Source organism: Canis lupus, chromosome 32 (genome assembly GCF_048164855.1).
Source record: "Canis lupus baileyi chromosome 32, mCanLup2.hap1, whole genome shotgun sequence".
Classification (NCBI taxonomy): domain Eukaryota; kingdom Metazoa; phylum Chordata; class Mammalia; order Carnivora; family Canidae; genus Canis; species Canis lupus.
Genome location: NC_132869.1, coordinates 28,873,726 through 28,892,458, shown reverse-complemented (window position 1 = coordinate 28,892,458; position 18,733 = coordinate 28,873,726). Strand labels below are relative to the sequence as shown.

Sequence of the window (18,733 nt, the reverse complement as noted above, 5' to 3'; positions counted from 1 at the left end):
TTTCTGCCCCCTTCCTTTACGCCTCATAATCTCTGAGTCAGGGTCCACTCCTCTTTATGCAGTTTAACTGCCAGAGACATGAGCCCCAGTGCCTGCCTCCCTTCCTGAGGAGCTGTAGCTGGAAATTGCTTGTGCAACCCGATGACAACTTATCTATATTTAGCAGAAAAAGTGGTGGCAAGGATCTGTCCAGCTCAATTTTTTTTACAGTTTCAATGTTCAGAATCTCACAGACAATCTCCTGAAAGGCACATTGGTCCTGACAGTATCTGAGCGAAAGGAAGTTTCCTCCAACTCACAGGGTTATCCGCTGGAAGCCTTGTTCCAAGAAATTATGTGGACATCCATCGTAGAGCAAAGATGTGATGTCCCCAGTGCTCCCCCCAACCCCGACATGAAGGGCTGCTGGTACTGTAGGCACTTTGATGACTTTTAAGTGTTATTCTAAGACAGGAAAACAAGCATGAAAGGTTTAAGGGGGAAATGGACTATGATGTAATTGTTTATGCATTTAAATGATATGTATAGCACTTGATTTTTATTTCTTTTCAATGTGGCATGGAAAAGAAATGCAAAGTGCTGCTGATGGTTTCAGAGCAAAGATAAACTTGCTTGGGTGGGGAGGTGAAAAAATTGCAGCAGGTATTCTCAAGCGCTTCATATGATGAAATCATTGCCATGGAGGCTGATTATCGCTTATACTAAAAGTAACTAATTCGAGGATGAGACACAGTTTAGCTTTTCTGGAGCCAGACTAAACCAGATTTAGTATATAGTCCATGACTCTGACCCTCCTCACTGTTGGTCAGCCAGAGAGAATGATCTACTAATGAAAAGCAAATCAATTAAGAAGAGCTAAGAAAATAGGAAAGTAGAGACCATTAAATAAAAATGGGAATTTTCAAGACAGTAAAATAGCACCAATTGTATTGCAAAAAGGGAATTTAGAAGGGGAAAAAATTGTATCCGGTGAGTACTTACTTATAGTCCTCTACTTTTTAACGTGCAAGATGTGTCAATCCTCGGTTGTCGGAGGGGGGAGAAACCTACCATAAAAGAATTTTTTATTTGCTTTAGAAATAGAAATTATAACAAATAATTTTTTCATACCTTCTTCCAGTCCCCAACTTCATTTTGGGTTAAATCTTATTTGGAGGAAAAGCACTTGGTTTAGAAATGTCCTGTCTCGTTTTCACAAAATCTCTTCTAATGAGATGAGTTTTAATGTTGCTGTGTCTATTAAGGAAAAGAGATGAAGAAATAGAAAATCTACTTTTTGTACCATTGCATTTCTTGGTACTAAAGCTTCCAACACTGTATTCCAGAAGTTAATTAACAAATCATTATTAAGAGGGGAAAAACATATGCAATTTGGGGGAAAAATGAAAACAATTTTTTTAAAGGAAGGAAAAAAGACACCCAAAAACCCCATACCCTAAGATTTCACTGTTAACAAGCCTTAAAAAACAAAACAAAGTTATTCGGCACATCCCTTGTTGAACCTAATAGGATGGTTGTAATTCAGACTTTCTCTCGTTTATCATTTTGTGACTATTTCCGGCAATTTTCTACAGATTTATGAGTTGGTACCTTTCCTGGTGCCTTAGAAGCCCAAACAGAAATAATCTTCCAGCACTAAATGTCTTAATCTCCTCCCTGAAAGTTTTCTCTGCTTGAGATGAACAAAAAGATGTATAATCCTTCTTTTTTATATTCCTGTTCCCATGACTATCAAGAAAATGAGAAAGTCCTTCCTGATTTTCTGTGTCATAGCATGAGCCCCATCTTCATAGACATCTGAAGAACTAACACTATCTTTTTCACCTAAGACCTGAAACTTTAAAGGCAGGCATTCTCTTTAAACAATTTTCTCTGTATATCATCTTGGCCAGCTTTTAAGTTGAAGGAATTCAGTATAAGAGCTAAAAAAAGAACATCTAAAAAATAATTAGGGGCGATGAATCTGCTGGTAAAAGAATAAGCAAAGAAATCAGTAGAAAACCCCTAAATATAATCTTGCATATGTAAGAATAACCTGAAACATGTATATATGGAATACATATAAAAACTATGGGGAAAAGTAGTCAGGAAGTGATACCAGGATCATTGTTAGCTTACCAGGGAAAGAATCATTTTTTCTCATACCATATAACAAATTCTAGATAGATTAAAGAAATATTATTTTTGAAAAGTTAAATAATTGAAAGAATATGTTTCTGCATATTGATCTAGTGTAGGGGGGTGAAGATTTTCAATACTTTAAAGCAGTGGAAGAGATGATTGAGTAAAAGGTCAGTAAGTTGAAATGTAGAGAAATATAAAATATCCATATGTCAAAAATAATCATAACAAAATCAGAAGACAAGAAGCAAATTGGTAAGAAACAACCAAGTTAATGACCTAATTTATAAAGTGTTACTATAAATCAATGAGAAAATAGACAAAGGTCATAAACAGACAATTCATAGAAAAGAAAATACAAATAGCTAATTATACAGTAAACAATTTTCAGCCTCACCAGTGAATACAAAGTTAAATAATAAGAACCTAAAAAAATAGGAAAGATTTTTAAAATAACGTTAATCAATGCAGTGAGAGCTTCAGGAAGACACTGATATATTGTGCTAATATAAATTAATGCAACCTTCCTGGTAATATGTATTAAAGATCTGAAAAATGGGGGCACTTGGGTGGTTCAGTGGTTGAACATCTGCCTTTGGCTCAGGTTGTGATCCCAGGGTTCTGGAATCGAGTCCCACATCAGGCTCCCCACAAGGAGCCTGCTTCTCCCTCTGCCTATGTGTCTGCTTCTCTCTCTGTGTGTCTCTCAGAATAAATAAGTAAAATCTTTAAAAAAAATACTTAAAAATGATTATACTCTTTTTTATTATTATTATACTCTTTGATCTGGTGTTTCTCCTTCTGTTAGACTATCCTAAAGAAATAATTTGAAATGCTAAGATTTAGCAGTCACATAAAACATTAATTTAAGTACATCCTAAATATCCAATATTAGAAAAATTATTAACAAGTTATAGTATCATCATATGATGAAAAATTTTGCTGCCATTAAAATAATAGTTAAAGAATTAATAATGACACTAGAAAATATTTTTGATTGATTGAAGGAAAGCATAGTATGTGAAATTCTGTGTACAGAATGATCTCAGTTACATGAAGATAAAGAAATTCTAGGAAAGAATACTGGAACCATTCTGAACTGTGGTTGCATTTGACTAACAAGGTAAGGTTTAGTGATGTTTTGCATGCTTCTTTTAACTTCTTTCAAAATGCCAATTTTTCTACCATGTATATGTATTATTTTAGAATATTATGAAAAGAAGAAAAGTTAATCTTTGAAGAGGTTCTAAACCCTAGAACATGCCAATCTGGCATAAAGCTTATTTTGAGCTGAAGACAACTGGGGAGAAAAAGATACAGGACAAACTCTCTGACCTCCCCCTCTCTATCAGAAAGGGCAGGAGGATTCTTAACCACCAGAAACAATCCTAGACTCTTAACAGCCCAGAGTCTGCACCAGGGGAATCTATGTAACAAACCTTACTAAAACAATCCATATCTTCCACTGGCTTCTCTCATATATTTATCTTCCTACAGTTTGCCACCCTTGGAAGTCTAAAACCCTTTTCCTGTGTCTTGTCACTTCTCTTCAAATTTATCTTTCATGGCTAAGATGCCCTAGAAGCCCAAGTTCTAACCACTTCTTTGAGTTACTCCTCACTAAGTATTCCATGTGTGTGGACTGCATGAATCAACAAACTTGCTTGCTTTTCTCTCCTTTATCTGTCCTTTGTCAAACTAATTTGCAGGACCCCAGCAATAAACCCAAGACAGGTAGAGGAAAAATCTTCCTCCTCTATAAACTACTATAGTAAAAAAACAAAAACAACAAAACACCACCAACAACAATGGTAGGCATCCTTCTTCTCCAGCAATCTTAAACTGCATTCTACTTGATAGTAGGTATCATTGGATACTTCGAAGCCCATGGAGGAACTACTGTCCACTGTGAGTCAGCTTACTCAAAGAGGCAGATTGCCAGGTGTTTTCAGGGAGGGAGTGGATAGCTGTTTTCCTCTCTTCTTCTTTCTCCAGGTTTAGTTTCCACTTCTTTCTTCCCTTCTCCCACACTTGATCCAAGTAAAAGCCAGGGAATATGAGCACCATACCTCATTTCCTTTCTAAAAGTGGTGAGATAGGGTTGCTTTCATCTCATCTTCCAAACCTGCTAAGATAGACCCAAAAAGGAGGATAAGATGGGTTTCCTATATGATGAGAAGGAATGTTCTCCATAAGAACCTGGCCGAACCTCTCCAAACCTCTTCTTGTAGACGGTGCCTGGATATGCAAAGAACACACTTCCTAAAATAGTTCATTTCAGAAATAGAGGGAATGTTTAACCTAAAAAATATATTTTGGTGTTTTAAAATGGTATCTCGGGATCCCTGGGTGGCACAGCGGTTTGGCGCCTGCCTTTGGCCCAGGGCGTGATCCTGGAGACCCAGGATCGAATCCCACGTCGGGCTCCTGGTGCATGGAGCCTGCTTCTCCCTCTGCCTGTGTTTCTGCCCCTCTCTCTCTCTCTCTCTCTCTGTTACTATCATAAATAAATAAAAATAATAATAAAATGGTATCTCTTAGAGTGACAAACCTCATCTCTACTACCGCCACAACCTCTGAGTGAGCCAGATCTGAAAATAAAGGAATGAAAAAAGGCAATCATTCTTGCCTGGGGTTGACTAGGACAGAGGATGGAAGATGAAAAGGTTCAGAATGCATCTCCAGCCAAGTCCAAGGTTTTATTTTGTTCTGTTGAAATTAAAAGCAAAATGCAAAGAGTACTTTGCCTAACTCATTTACTCTAACAATCTTAAGCACATTTCTGTTGCTGAGGAAATGGAGGGCTGAGTCTCTGATTCAGTTCCGTGATGCCACATAGCATCCTTCGATGAAAGCATTGCTGTCTTTTGTGTGTCTGGAAAGCCTTTCCAAATACTCTTTCCCCTTTAAGTGTCATAGTTGCGTTCTGATTGCCGAAGGCATATTTTAAGTCAGTAGGTGCAAATGTAATTGAAATCTATCAAGAAATACCTTTTTAAGGATTATCATGTTATTAATTGTGGTTATCTTTTTCTTTACACCTAGAACCCAGAAACCAGGAAAATCTAGCTTTTTTGGCTTTTTTAGGGGGAGGGATTTGAAGGCCTCTTTTCTTCCCTCACTCCAATAAAAAAAGTATAATGTATTCTAGTCAGACTAAAACACATAATTCAGCAATATGCCACCATCACCCTAAGGTTTAATATTCTTTCCACTGAAAATAAGTAAAAATAGCGCACTATTCTCAAACTTGATGGTTAGGAAGAGAAGCTTATGGGAAGAGTATAACCTAACAGCTATCTTTAAATTGCAATTTGAGGGCCACAGTCATTTGCATTCTTCCACTTTCCCTGAGGCAGTACCCCATGTGCAGAGTCATGGTGGTAAGAGCTTAGCCCCAGTGACAGAAACCATTAAAGATTAGAAGCAGAGGGCCAGGTCTTACTTCATGAGTTTTCATTAGCTGACTTGTGTAGGAAGTAAGGGCTCCAGTCTTTGCTAACCAAAATGTTAATGGCTTATAGACAGCAAGAAATTAGTGAGATATTTATCAAGTACCTGGAACAAGAGTTGACTTTCTGTGAAACATCGCTCTAGAATCAAAGCCAAAATCTCTCTCTTCTCGTCAGATGAGTCTGAAAAAATAATCATGTCAGAATTAGTAAGGCAAACAACACAAGGAGAAGAGTGAAAACAAGCCCATATTAAATAAGACTGAGGGGAAAATACTTCAGCTTCATAATAACAGAAGAGGTGGGATTTAAGAAGGTAAAAAAAAAAAAGTAGTAGCACTGCTTCTTTCAGGAATGCAAATGTCTGGGATCCCTAAGTCATTTGTCCTGAATCTCTCAGGCAGGTTGGGGTCAGACAATGGGGAGGTACAGTTGGGAGATGTTAAGTGGCCTCCTAAAAATTCAGTTTAAAGTGATTATTCAATGAGAGTGTATGTGTTTTTACTTATTAGAAAAGTAATAAACAATTACATTCAAAAATGCTGTCATTACCGAAAAATATAATGTTAGAAAACTGCCCCCCACTGCCCTAATGCAGAGATGATCACTTGTTAAAAATTGGCAGTAAAAGTATACTTTCATATGATTCATATGTTATATCCTTTAAAATAAAGTTATGAATAGTTATAACAGTATGAGAAATATGTATATAATAATATTAAACTGAAAAAGTGAAAAAGATTGGGTACATAACTGAATCAAAAGACATCAAATAAGCCTATGACTGGAAAAAGACAGAATTATGTCAAAATATTTTAAAAGTTAGGGTAGTCTATATAGTTGTTTAAGTACATACTAACATATTTTTAAAAGTGTGTGTGTGTGTGTGTGTGTGTGTGTGTGTTTGATGACTACCTCTTTGCTTCAAAGAGCCCCTTTTCAAAGAAAAGGATACTGAGTTCCCACTTGACAGCCTTGGAGTGAAGGAAAGAATATTTGGAGATCATTGGTAAATAATGCTTTGAATCTCTCTTTGGCACATGAAACTGGATTTCAATCCTATTTAAAGGTCCCCTGGTAAAAAGTCTTTATATGTTTATCGGGCAAGAGAAGGATAGAAGAAACTATATACAAGACTTGGGTCGGGCAATTGATTTTAATTGTGATTTCTGTTCATGACTCAGCAATTTCAGGCAATTCTCTGCTTTTACCCCAGAGTTATCCCTTGTGTAAAATGGGAAGGATGATAGAAAGTCTGAACTTGGGGACTTGGTCTCCCAGCACTGCTATCAACTACACCTGCCTTTTGGCAAATATCCAGCTCTTCTCTGCCGGGGTCACACATTCTACCCATTCACAAGAGCCAGGAGGCTTAATTACCTGGAGTTTCAAAGACCTCTGGACCCTCTGACGAAGAGATTGTTTAAGTTCAATGTCGTATTATCCAATTCCTGAAGTGTTCATTTTACATAGATGGAGAGGAAGAGTACAGAGATCAAGCTGTGCGCCCAAGGAAGTTTAGGAAAATTTGGGGAAAGGTTTTCTATGTCTTGTAAGTGGAGGAAATGCTTCAAAGTTTGAGAAAAGTCACATAATGCTTCCATACACATAAAATGCTTCTCGGATATAAAATACTTAAATTAGAGAGTAACTTAAAGTCATCAAAATTCAAACTGGCTGTGCTCATCTTCTCTTTCCTTTACATGAAAGTGCTCTGTGGTTCTCTCCTAGCAGCATCAACTTGGATGATGGATGACATTGGTCCTGTCATCTTACAGGGCCTACCGTGACATATCCTGGGCTGGGTGTTCTCAGATTCCAGGGCCAGCGCAACGTCGTGGAGGAGTTTTTCACAAAACTGAGGACTGTACGTTGGAAGGCTGCCGACTTTGTTTAAGAAGTATTGCTCTTCGTTCTAAGAGAGTGTCCTTCCTTCTTGGGGATATTCAAATGTCACTTTCTTTTATGAATTAATGATAATTGAAGACGGCAATTGTGGTATCTTTAACATTTTTATTCGATCAGATTTAAACTTGGCAACAGTATATTGATCTTCCACAATGTCAGAATTTCTTTTTCTTTTCTTTTTACATTTTACTGTTCTGTAAAGTCCAAACTTGAAAACATCAGTCTGTGGCTAGTTCTGTCTCTATGGTAATAGGGAAAATGCAGAGAATCACCATTTTTAACCCAGGATGTCAAATTCCTCCCCTAGTTAAAATGTGTGTCCCAGCTAATAAGTAGGACACCCAACGTGGTTGAATTGTATTTCTCTGTCCACCCTCTATTAAGGGTTCCTAAAATTAAGTTGCTGAAAGATCAGAAAAGAAGGAGGCAGGGGGAAGAAAAATCTGGATAATAAACTGGCTAGTTAATGGACTCCATGTAGATTGATGAGAATAAAAGCATGTCCTGGGACGCCTGGGTGGTTCAGTGGTTAAGCGTCTGCCTTCAGCCCAGGGCGTGATCCTGGAGACCTGGGATCAAGTCCCACATCAGGCTTCCTGCCTGGAGCCTGCTTCTCTCTCTGCCTCTCTCTCTCTGTGTCTTTCATGAATAAATAAATAAAATCTTTAAAAAATATATATATATATATAAATAAAAGTATGTCCCATGCAATATTTCCAGCACACTTATACTAAAGAATCATTATTTATTTTTAATTTAAATTTAATTTAAATGTATTTTATCTGGCAATCCTACATCCAAGACTACCTGATCCTCTAGAAAATATATAGGCAATAAAACATGAATTAAAGTAGCCCCTATAATATACACAGCTATTCATGAAACACACGTTAAGTGGCTATTACTGAAATACTCTTTTGGTTGTCTTTATGTTGTCTGGTTTTCTTATCTAAATGTGAAATGTTTAGATGATAGTGTTCTTATAAAAGCACAACCACTGCCAATTAAATCTAGAGAAGAGTAAAATGAGTTACCTGGCTCCCATTCGGCTTACCTTATGAATGAGCTGATAAGCAGTGTTTACAAGTCAGTCCCCGCCGAGTCACTCAGCTGCCCACCTCTGAGCTGGCTGCTCAGGTGCTGCAGAGAATGGTTTCCTCCAACCCACTCTGATGTTTCGGGATCAGAAAGGATGTGGGTGGAAGTAAGGAGGAAAGCCAGGATCCTGTGACACATTCTTAGACATATTCAGCGTGTGCAACCAGCACATTTGTTCTTTGTTTCTCACTTTTCCCTCTGCCTAACACAAAGTTTAAAAGTCTACGTTATTTTTTCATCATGCTACCTGGCAAATGTAGATTTCCTCACCTTAGCTTGAAACAAAAGTAATAATAAAACTGTCAAGTAGCACTAGTAACCTCTCTGATAATATTTGCAGGGAAATTACTTTCTGACTGCAAAGTTGACACCTATTTTCTGTTAGGGAAATGAATTTATATGAGCTGGAGATTGGCAGGGAAGTGGGAGTCTAGGTCAGATACCTGGTGTGCATTTCATTACAATGAGTGTGATTGTGCTTGGTCTTTTGTTTTGTTTTTTCCTTGGCCCCCTCAAGGTTGTTGCAAAAGTAATATGAGGGGGAAAAATATGGTGAACAGTGTTCATATGTCCAAATAAATGGAAAATGAATATAAAAATGTAGAATTGGAGCCGATTGTGTGGTCAGCTCTCAGATGGGCTGCTCAGGGTTGTAAAGGGAAGCTGGGTGAGAAGGTCTCATCCTACTTCAGGCTCTGTCTCGATGAGGAACCTCTGGACATCAGGTTTTTTCCTTCTCAAATAAAGGGATTACATAGGCTAATACATAGGCTAATATGGTTCCTTACAGTTCTGATCTAAGGAGGTACAGAGGAGAGAAGGAATTTTGGAGTTCCAAGTTAGTGAACAGAGCTCATCCACTTACCTTCTGGAGGTTTGAAGGCTAGATTTTTAAAATAACAAACTTGCTCCCTGATCTCATGATCTGACCTTCCAATGTAGAAGAGCAATCATTCTTTAAACCTTCCTCTGCCTACCCTGGCCTTGACAGAGGAAAATCACTTGGACCATGTTCTTGGTCCTCCTGGGGACCCAATGAGCTCTGTCACAGACTGTCCCTCTGGACTCCCATATGCACAGGTCACTGTTATTGTTCTTTTCCAAGCGGTTACTTTGGTTGGATGAAAAATAAGCAGAGTTCAACCATCATAATTATTTATATGGGTACACAAAGACGACATGTCCCATGTTTTTTGTTTCTAAATCACATTCTGGATTCTCAGAGTTTCTTTGCCATATGTTTTCCAGCCCTTTTCCCACTGGGCTTGTTCCAGTCAGAATCTGTATGAAACGCAGCTCTTTTGGTCCGTGTTTTAAAATTGAATTTGGAGGGGAAAACACATACGTTTCAAGGTAGGCGGTATATACGTTGATTCTGTCTTTTGTGACCATGTAGGAAAGATGGTGGAAAATAAAGGTCTCTCTGGGGTCCTCTCCACTCTGAGCCCAGAAGCACATTACTGCATTGTTCCAGATTTCCCCATGCTTTCAAAGATGGCTGTCCTTTCCTGGTACGAAATGCTATCGCAAAATCACAAGCTTTCATCTTCCATTTTATCCAGAGTGCCTTTTTTTTTTTCCTTGGGTTTGTGCCAACACCAGAGAATTTAAACGAGGTACCTCCCCAACTTCTCAGGAGCTCTTGTGTTGGTGTCATTTGTGGGACACGTTCTCAATTTATGCAGACATGCCTCTGGCCCCTGCCCTCCGCTGGGCCCTAGTTATTCCTTATCCCTCATTCTTTGTCCTGTAAGCCCTTGTTGCCCTTCCCAAGGTGGAAAATCACTGGGCAGCCTCTACCTCTGTGCAGCCCACACCTAGAACATTGCTGGCCTTTGCCCAAATTGTGCCACCCCACTTGGGATCACCTGACACCACTGTGATCAGTCTTATGACCTGGCAACATCCCACCTGCCTACCCAGTTCACTCTTGCTCCATTCCAGTGCCTCTTACAAGCGATTGCTCATATGTCTTCTTGTCACTGTCCCATGTCTTGTCAGGCTCATCCAACCCCTTTATTCACTCAGCAAAGTAATTTGAGTACCGCCATGTGCTGCTGGGTAATGTCTCCTGTCAGAGTAAATAAAGATCCAATACTTACCTTCAAGATGCTTAGACTCCAGGGAGGGAGACTGATGATAAAGAAATAAACAATCAACCATTATAAACATTGAGAAAAGCTGTGAAGAAAACAGATGCAGTCTCTGGAAAGAGTGGCAAGGGGAGCCTATTTTGCATAATGTCCCCTGTAGAATGCACATTTAGCCCTATACGTAAACAATGAGAAGACGCCAGCCAATGGGAAAAGAGGGGTTGGATGTGCCTCCCAGAGTTTGGGCTCAGCCTATGAGCAGACCCTAAGGCAAGAGAGAGTTTGGTGTGCTTGAAAGCTGGAAAAAAAAAAAAAAAAAAGCCTTTCTAAATCCTCCCCACTTTTCTAGTCCCTTCTTTCACATAGACCTGGCTGACTGCACCCACTCACACTCATTAGTCTGTCTCCTGAGCTGTCCTAGGTCATTGTCTCGGTTCCCCTTACTTAATACTCGGTTGCATGCTGTCTTGTATCATTCAGCTATGTGGAAGATCTTTACAGGATTTGAGTTCCACACTTCATCTCTCCCAGAGCATCAGTCAGGGTTCTATTTATACAGGACGTGCCAAAGCAACACTTGAATTCAAGTCAATTCAATAACCATGAATCAAATGCCTGGTCTATGCTAGGTGGTACGTGTTAGGTATTTAGCTCAGAGGTGGTGTTTAAAAATAAACAACCCCCAGTCTAGCCATGAGAGGAAACATCAGATAAACCCAAACCAAGGAATATTCTACAATGTATCTGATCAGTATGCCTCAAAACTGTCAAAGTCATCAAAAACAGGTAAAGTTCAAGAAACCGTCACCGACCAGAGGAGGCTAAGGAGATATGACTACTAAATATAATGTGGCACCTGAATAGCATCCTGGGAACAGGAAAAAGACATTAAGGAAAAACAAGCAAGGTCTGAATGAACTATGAAATTTAGTCAGGAATAACATACCAGTGTCGATTTCTTAGTTGTAAAATACATACAACAGTAAAACAGGATGTTAACAATAGGGGAAACTGTGAGAACTCTATTTTTTTTTTTGCAACTTTTCAATAAATCTGAAATTATTCTAAAATAGTTTGTTTAGATTAAAAATAAACGAGAGGCGCCTGGATGGCACAGTTGGTTAAGCATCCGGCTTTTGGTTGCGGCTCAGGTCATGATCTCAGGGTGGTGGGATTGAGTCCCATGTCAGACACCACACTCAGTGTGGAGTCTGCTTGAGACTCTCTCTCCCTTGCCTTCTGCCCCTCCTGCTCATGCTGTCTCCCTCTAAAATAAATAAATAAATCCTTTTTAAAAATTAAAAGTAAATAAATAAGCTATCAAGACATGGTCCCTACCCTCTGTGAGTTTACACTCTGGTAAAGAAAACACATCTAAGTAAATATATGCAGTACAGCATGGTAAAGGCAGCAACAAAATTGCATACCAAGTACAAAAGTAGCTCAAATGAGGGCATGATCACTTCAGAGCTTTTTTTTTTTTCTTTTTTTAAGGCCTCAGAGCATTTAGAGAAGGATTCACTGAGGAGAGAGGCACCTGGCACTAGGTTTTGAAGGATCACTAGGAATTTAAAGAATGTAGAAGACAAGTCTAGAAAAGACTGATTCAGGCCCTTGACACCTTTGACAAGGCATGCAATCCTTTCAAGCAGTTTAGTTTTGACAAAAGGGAAGGAAGAAAAAGAAAAGAGGAGATAAGCTTGAGTATTTGCTGACAAATTATGGCACAATTGCTAGCAATCTCATTGTTTGTGGCTGGAACTCAACTGCTGACAGCAGCTGACCCACAGGGCCTCTGAGTAGTGCCCACCAGGTCTCCTTCCCATCACTCTCCACCCAGCTGTTGAGGCCATCTGTTTGGTCACCGTGGACTCCATAGTACATTGGGCAAGGCACACCCCCAGTTTCCGGAGGTGGCTGGATAACCAGGAAAGGACATGAATGCAGAGCACCACAGGAGGTGGTGACTTGGGGACTGAGGCAAGAGCTCAGTGGTCAATCATGGGCCATTGTCTCCAAACTGGACAGGCCAGACTGTCTGCCACACCCATAACTGCAGGTAAAGGAGGTGGAAGGCAAGTCCATTGAGAGCAAGGGCATTGCTCTGTTGGTGCTGTATCCCCAGCATCCCACTGGTTGGCTCAAGGTCAGTTCTTCAAAAAGAAAATTGTTGAGCGAAGAACAAGACTAACCCCAAGAGACCCAGTGGCTCTCACCACAGATAAATGAAAACACATGGCAACCCGATCTGGGGAGGTGGCCCACGGTTAGGAAGTGGCCGTCCTGCAGTGGAAGAAGGATCTCTCAAATTTTCTCTCATGGGAATTTGAACAGTTCTGAAGTGGAGGAAGCAGTTAGGAGGCAGATGAAAAGCAGAGGGGACCTTGAGGTAGAAGAGCACCTCAAAGGACCCTGTGGAAGCTATGTTGTAAGGGAGCAAAATCAGCGAGTGAGTCCAATAGTGAATAAGCCAACTGCTGTCAGAACAGCGAAGCAAAAATACAGAGAAAAGCAGCATCCCTAAGAGAGAGAGGTCCCTTGCTGCCACAAAGCACTTAGCATAGCGCTGGCACCTAAGTGCTCCATAATTGTTATTTTGAAGTTGTTTTATTCTTATGGGATTCCCATGAGAACTATGCTATTCTTATGACTCCACAAGTATCCTTACAAGAAGCATCCCTTAGCTTAGTGGGTTTTTGTACCTTGCAACCAACAACAACAACGACAACGACAATGAAACTAGTCACAAAACAATTCCAAAATTATCACTGGTCAGAATTGTAGCAAATGTTTGGCATAGCCCAGTGGGGGCCCTAATCCTTAGGGATCATTTTCTCTGTCACTCGTACAGGGAAGGTCCCTGCATCCTGTGACCTCTGTCTGATAGATCTGCTGCAGATCAGGGATTTCCTGGTGTGGGGAGAGTTAGGCCCCAGGCACCAAGCTGACTCACCCTGGATTGAGCTGTAGGCAACTGGAGAAGTCAGAGGCTGGGAAGCTGATGTTGAGAGGAATATAGGAGCGCTCTGAAGACATACCTCATCCAGCTCCACCCCCAGAAAATGGTACAGAGTTCATATTTTTACTTTATCACTTAATCAAGGGTTTCACACACATGAGTATTATTTATTTATTTTTGAATAGGTCACCATGGGTACATGATGCAGTATTCAAAAGGATATAAAAGTAGGGGTGCCTGGGTGGCTCAGCCGGTTGAGAATCTGACTCTTGATTTTGGCTCAGCTCGTGATCTCAGGGTCATAGGATTGAGCCCTGTGTCCAGGCTTCATGCTCAGTGGGGAGCCTGCTAGGGATTATCTCCCCCCCTTCCTCTGCACCCCCTCCTTCTTACACACACAAACTCCTCTCTCTCTTTCTAAAATAAATAAACAAATCTTTTTAAAACGGGATATAAGTAGAGGTAAGCCCTGTCCTCTAGCCAGTAACTGCTTTCTAATGCTGCCTTCCAGAAATAATACATTCTGTGGATATAGGAGCATGATGAATCCAAACATACATCGTGGCATCTACACATACATGCACGTTTAGATACACACACACTGTTCTGCACGTTGATTTTTTTCGATTCCCAGTGGCTCTTTAGAGCTAAATCCATATCAGAGCATGCAGAGTTGCCTTAATCTTTTTAACAACAGCATGATACTCCAATTTATGGATACAGCAGCAGTTATTTAATCCCCTACTAGTCAATTCTGAGTTGTTCTCAGACTTCACTAATACAAACAGTGCTACAATGAATATCCTCAAACATGTACCAGTTTGCACATATGCAGATAGATGGGCAGGATAAATTCCTAGATGTGGAACTGTTGGGACTAAAGGAAAGTATATTCGCCATGTCATTGCATATTACAAAGTGGGCTTCCACAGAGAATTTACCAGTTTACGTGTCCACCAGTAATGTATGTGATTACACCCACACAGAATGCATAGCTTTTTTATTAAAAAAAAAAGATTTTATATTTTTGTAGCAAATATAAACATACGAGTGAAAACCTTTTGCATAGCTTTTTTTCTGACGCCCCGTCTTTCCCTCTAAATGTCTCTCTCGCCTCATCCCCTGTGAGGGTTTGTGCACCCACACAATGGCTTGCCCTCTCCCCAGTGGAGATTGATTTTTAAAGGCTTTCATTCTTTCTCGTACTGCAGTGGGTTTTCATCTTTGGTGATTTTCATTTGCAAAAAAAAAAAAAAAAAAAGAAAGAAAGAAAGTTTTCACTGAGTTTTACATTCCCCAATGTAGAGGGTCTCTTAATCTTTCCAGAAGCAATTGCTGCTGCCACTATGCCAGGACCTATTTCTTCATTAATTTTTCCAAAGCCCTTATAATACTGGGGAGACCAATACCGGGGCCGATAATGCCCAGTAATTCTCGGTATTTACAGAGCTTCTTTGTCTGAGATCTCAAAGCACTTGACAGCATTAAATCATCATTCCCTTGGCTTTCTCAAAAGCATCTTTGAACCTAGAGGGATGATGCACAGAAATGAAATCTCTCCTTTCTATCCAGATTGTCTGAAAGGTGACCGGGGAGAGAATACAAACCAACCAATGTAGTTTCTAGCTAGAGTAGCATGTCTCTTTGGTTATTCCAATTCTTTTTACCTTTTGTGGATGCATTTCCAGTGAATAATCAATCTTCTATGTATAAGCAGCAAATAGAAATGTGGCCAAAGGATTCAACGATGTTGGGGCTTGAGTGCCTAGACGCAAAAAGAGGCATGTTCAGGCCTTCAAGCCATTTATGTGCTCTCTGGTCTGAGTCTCTGCCAGTCTTCTCTATCCAAGAAAATGTATAAATATGACAAAATGCCACTTCCTCTGGCCCATAAGAAAAAAGAAGAAAGGGAGAGAAGGAGGAGGGGAAAAAGCAAAAAGACAAGGGGAGAGGGGTGCCTAATTCAGATCTGATATTTCCTTCCCATGTTGGACAGAACCCTATGAGCAGAAAGCCCAGCCCAGCCCAGCCACATGGATAATGTCTGATTCCACCAGTGAGTAATTGCCCTTTTTTATAAAGAGGTTTTCACCCTCACCCATCCTACTCCTCCAATCCTTTCCCATCCCCTAGTCTTCACACCCTCCATATCCTACATACACCATACACAGACTGTCAACCATAGGGCAAGTATCTAGTGGGGAAATGTTAGCAAACATTATCTTATATTTCAGATACAGAAACCGAGAGACAGGGAAGCTGTAATTTACTTAGTGGCAAAGATTCTGTATTAGGCACACATGTCAAAAACTTCATCAGCTGGGTCAGGAATTACCAATCAATAGAGTGGATATTTTTAAATTTTTAAATTGTTTATTCCAGAAATGACACTGAGGATCAAAACACAAGTAAACAGCACTGCAGTCTCCCCACCCCAACTAAACATACTCGTTTTCTCCCTGTTGCATGTCCTTTGAAATTCATAATCCATATGCACACACAGTAGTAACCAGACCCTACAGAAGTATAATATTTTGAGCAAGAGCCCAGGTAGTGGGGCCAGGCAACTTGCACTTATATCCAATTCTACCATTGACTAGCCGGGCCTTAGATTCTCCATCTGTAAAATGAGAATATTAATAGTTTACACCTCATAGAAATGTTATGAGGAATCAAGGAGTTATCCAAGAATATAGTACATACCTGGTACATGTCAGCTGCTACTAATATTATTAAATTTTGCTTTCTGCTTTTTAAAATGCATCTAAAGCAAATATGACAAAATCGTCTGATAGATCCCAAATCCTTGCTAAGCTGACTGCCCAATCCTAGTGGCATCACTTCTTCTGGGTTCTTGGAGGGCTGGGAAAGAGTCCTTCCTGCAGAGAGCCAAGCAGTATCTTTTAGCTCCTCTCAGGGCCTGTACAGACTGCCCCTGTTATGGGCTTCACTACTGTCTTGACCCTGTTAACCTACAAATCTCAAGATTTCAGGGAAAAAAAAAAAAAGTGGGGAAATGAGAACCATAGAAGACACTTCACTCCTCAGGTTCCCAGGGCCTTGAGTAGCTGTATCCATCTGGCCAAATTATGTTCTGATTATTGCTGATCCTTTTCAAAATAATGGTAAAAGAAGAGGCATTGTCATTTTGGTAATTTTAAAACTAACTTAGCGGTTTTTGTTCCTTTAAAGTTTGTTCATGTGTATTGGTATAATTTCAACAGAAATTTGCAAGCATAGTACAAGTAAGTCCCATAGGCCCTTTATCGTTCTCATGTGTATATATATGTGTGTGTGCGTGTACATAGACATACATGTGTACATCTATGTCTATGTATGTGTAAGAGAGAAAGAAAACGTTTTTCTTTACCTCTTTTCAGGGTAGATTTCCTAAGAATATGGTCTTCTCCTCCAGGACCACAGTACAGTGATCATAATCAGGGAATGGAATGTTGATACAACACTATTCCCCACCCCACAAGCTGTTTCTGTATTTTTAAAGCCTCACTTGAAAAAGCAGGTGTGGGACAAAGATGATAAATGTACATCAGAGCCTAATTAGGCCACTCGTTCACCTGGTGACCTTCTCACTGGAGTCGTTCTTCAAAGCCCTGCGCTAACAAGACTCCCCTGCAAGCCTGCGCGGGCTGCTCTCCCACTTGGCAGAAATCCTTTCTCTGCCGGGCAGCCCTCTGTTGCAGGCCCCAGTGATCACCCTTCATGGGGCATAGCAACAGTTGACTGCCTTGCCTCCACACTGGACTTCGGGCGCTCCTAGGGCCCACCCGGGGTAACTGACACATCACTGGTGCTTAGGAAACGTTTGCCAAAAAACGAATGAGCCAACAGACACGTGCAAGCCTCCGGTGAGCGTTGCACTTGATCAAGAGTTGCGTGGTTTTGTTGAAAGCGTTAACATGGGTCAGATGCAAGTTCCCGGGCAGGCACACAATACAGGGAGGTGGGAAGAGACGTGTGTCTTAGGGCAGGCAAGAGGAAAAAAAAAAAAAAAAAAAAATCAGATGTGGGATCTTGGCTCATGCCTTGCTGCCACTCCCTCGAACTTTTTTTTTTTTTCTCCTCCCTCTGCCCCAAAATATAGTAACTGCTGAAAGAAGACAGTTATGTGCAGGAGACGTGTAGAGACTAGATTCTCAGAAGAGCCGTGCCTGTGAGCATAAGAAACGCAGCCCAGGATTTCAGCACTTGGCAGCCCCGGGCTCCCCATCGTTCCTGCCACGTTAGCACGCAGTAACTTTCCGCGCTGACTCCGGGCTGCGGGGCCCGGCCGGGGGCGGGGCTCGGCGCTGTCCCCCCACCCCCACCCCCCAGCAGCCACGCCTTTGGGTGCCCTGCAACTGCTCCTCCTCCTCCTCCCGCTAACCCGAAAAGCCACGCGTCCCAGCCCTGGGAGCGCGCCAGCCGAGCCGAGCTGAGCCGGTGCAGGAACCTGGTACCTTGCAGGGCCCTGGAACTGGAGCACCGCGCTCGCTTGCTGCGTCCCCAAGGGCTTCGCCTCCTGGAAAGCGCTGTCACCAAGCAGCCCCGTGGGTCCTGGGCGGCCGCTCCCTGCCGGGCCCAGCTGGTTCGAGTGTCACCAAACAAAGAGGGTGGTTGAGTCCTGCCTTATGGTGGGACTGCGCTACGGTAGAGTTTGGCACCGTGATGTTATTTCACTTTTATTTTCGCTTAACAAGTGCCTATGTGGCATTTGCTGCTGCAAGGCCTGGCACTGACTGTGCTGAGCGCTTTGCAAATAGGAACTCGTTAAATCCTCGTGGCAGCCTCTGAAGCAGGTACTGTTATTATTTTGACTTTTTGGCCGAGGAAACGAGACACACGCACCAAGAGGTTAAGTAACGTACACGGGGGAGACTGGGTCCCTGCCCTCGTGTGAACGAATGCCATCACACTCCACATTTTCTTTTTTTTTTTAATAATAAATTTATTTTTTATTGGTGTTCAATTTGCCAACATACAGAATAACACCCAGTGCTCCTCCCGTCAAGTGCCCCCCTCAGTGCCCATCACCCATTCACCCCATTTTCTACATTATTTTCACTTACTTAATTTTCCAATGGACGGTTTTGTCGATCAGCAAT

The 18,733-nt window shown here is 41.0% G+C and overlaps 1 protein-coding gene and 1 long non-coding RNA gene across 4 annotated transcripts in view; one reads left to right on the top strand and one right to left on the bottom strand.

The window, feature by feature from the left end:
- RORA (RAR related orphan receptor A) overlaps positions 1 to 18,733 on the top strand; it is a 710,690-nt gene that overhangs the window by 564,781 nt on the left and 127,176 nt on the right. The gene's annotated exons all lie outside the window — the stretch shown is intronic.
- On the bottom strand, positions 1,190 to 18,302 carry LOC140623037 (uncharacterized). 3 transcript variants are annotated; one of them, XR_012022714.1, is made up of 4 exons: positions 18,089 to 18,302; positions 15,299 to 15,396; positions 5,680 to 5,756; positions 1,190 to 4,249 (listed from the first exon to the last, which is right to left on the bottom strand). It is a non-coding gene; the product is annotated as an uncharacterized lncRNA (long non-coding RNA). The 3 variants fall into 3 exon arrangements; XR_012022716.1 differs by having other exon boundaries at positions 1,190 to 4,246; XR_012022715.1 differs by lacking the exons at positions 15,299 to 15,396; positions 18,089 to 18,302 and adding exons at positions 6,954 to 7,722; positions 8,536 to 11,961.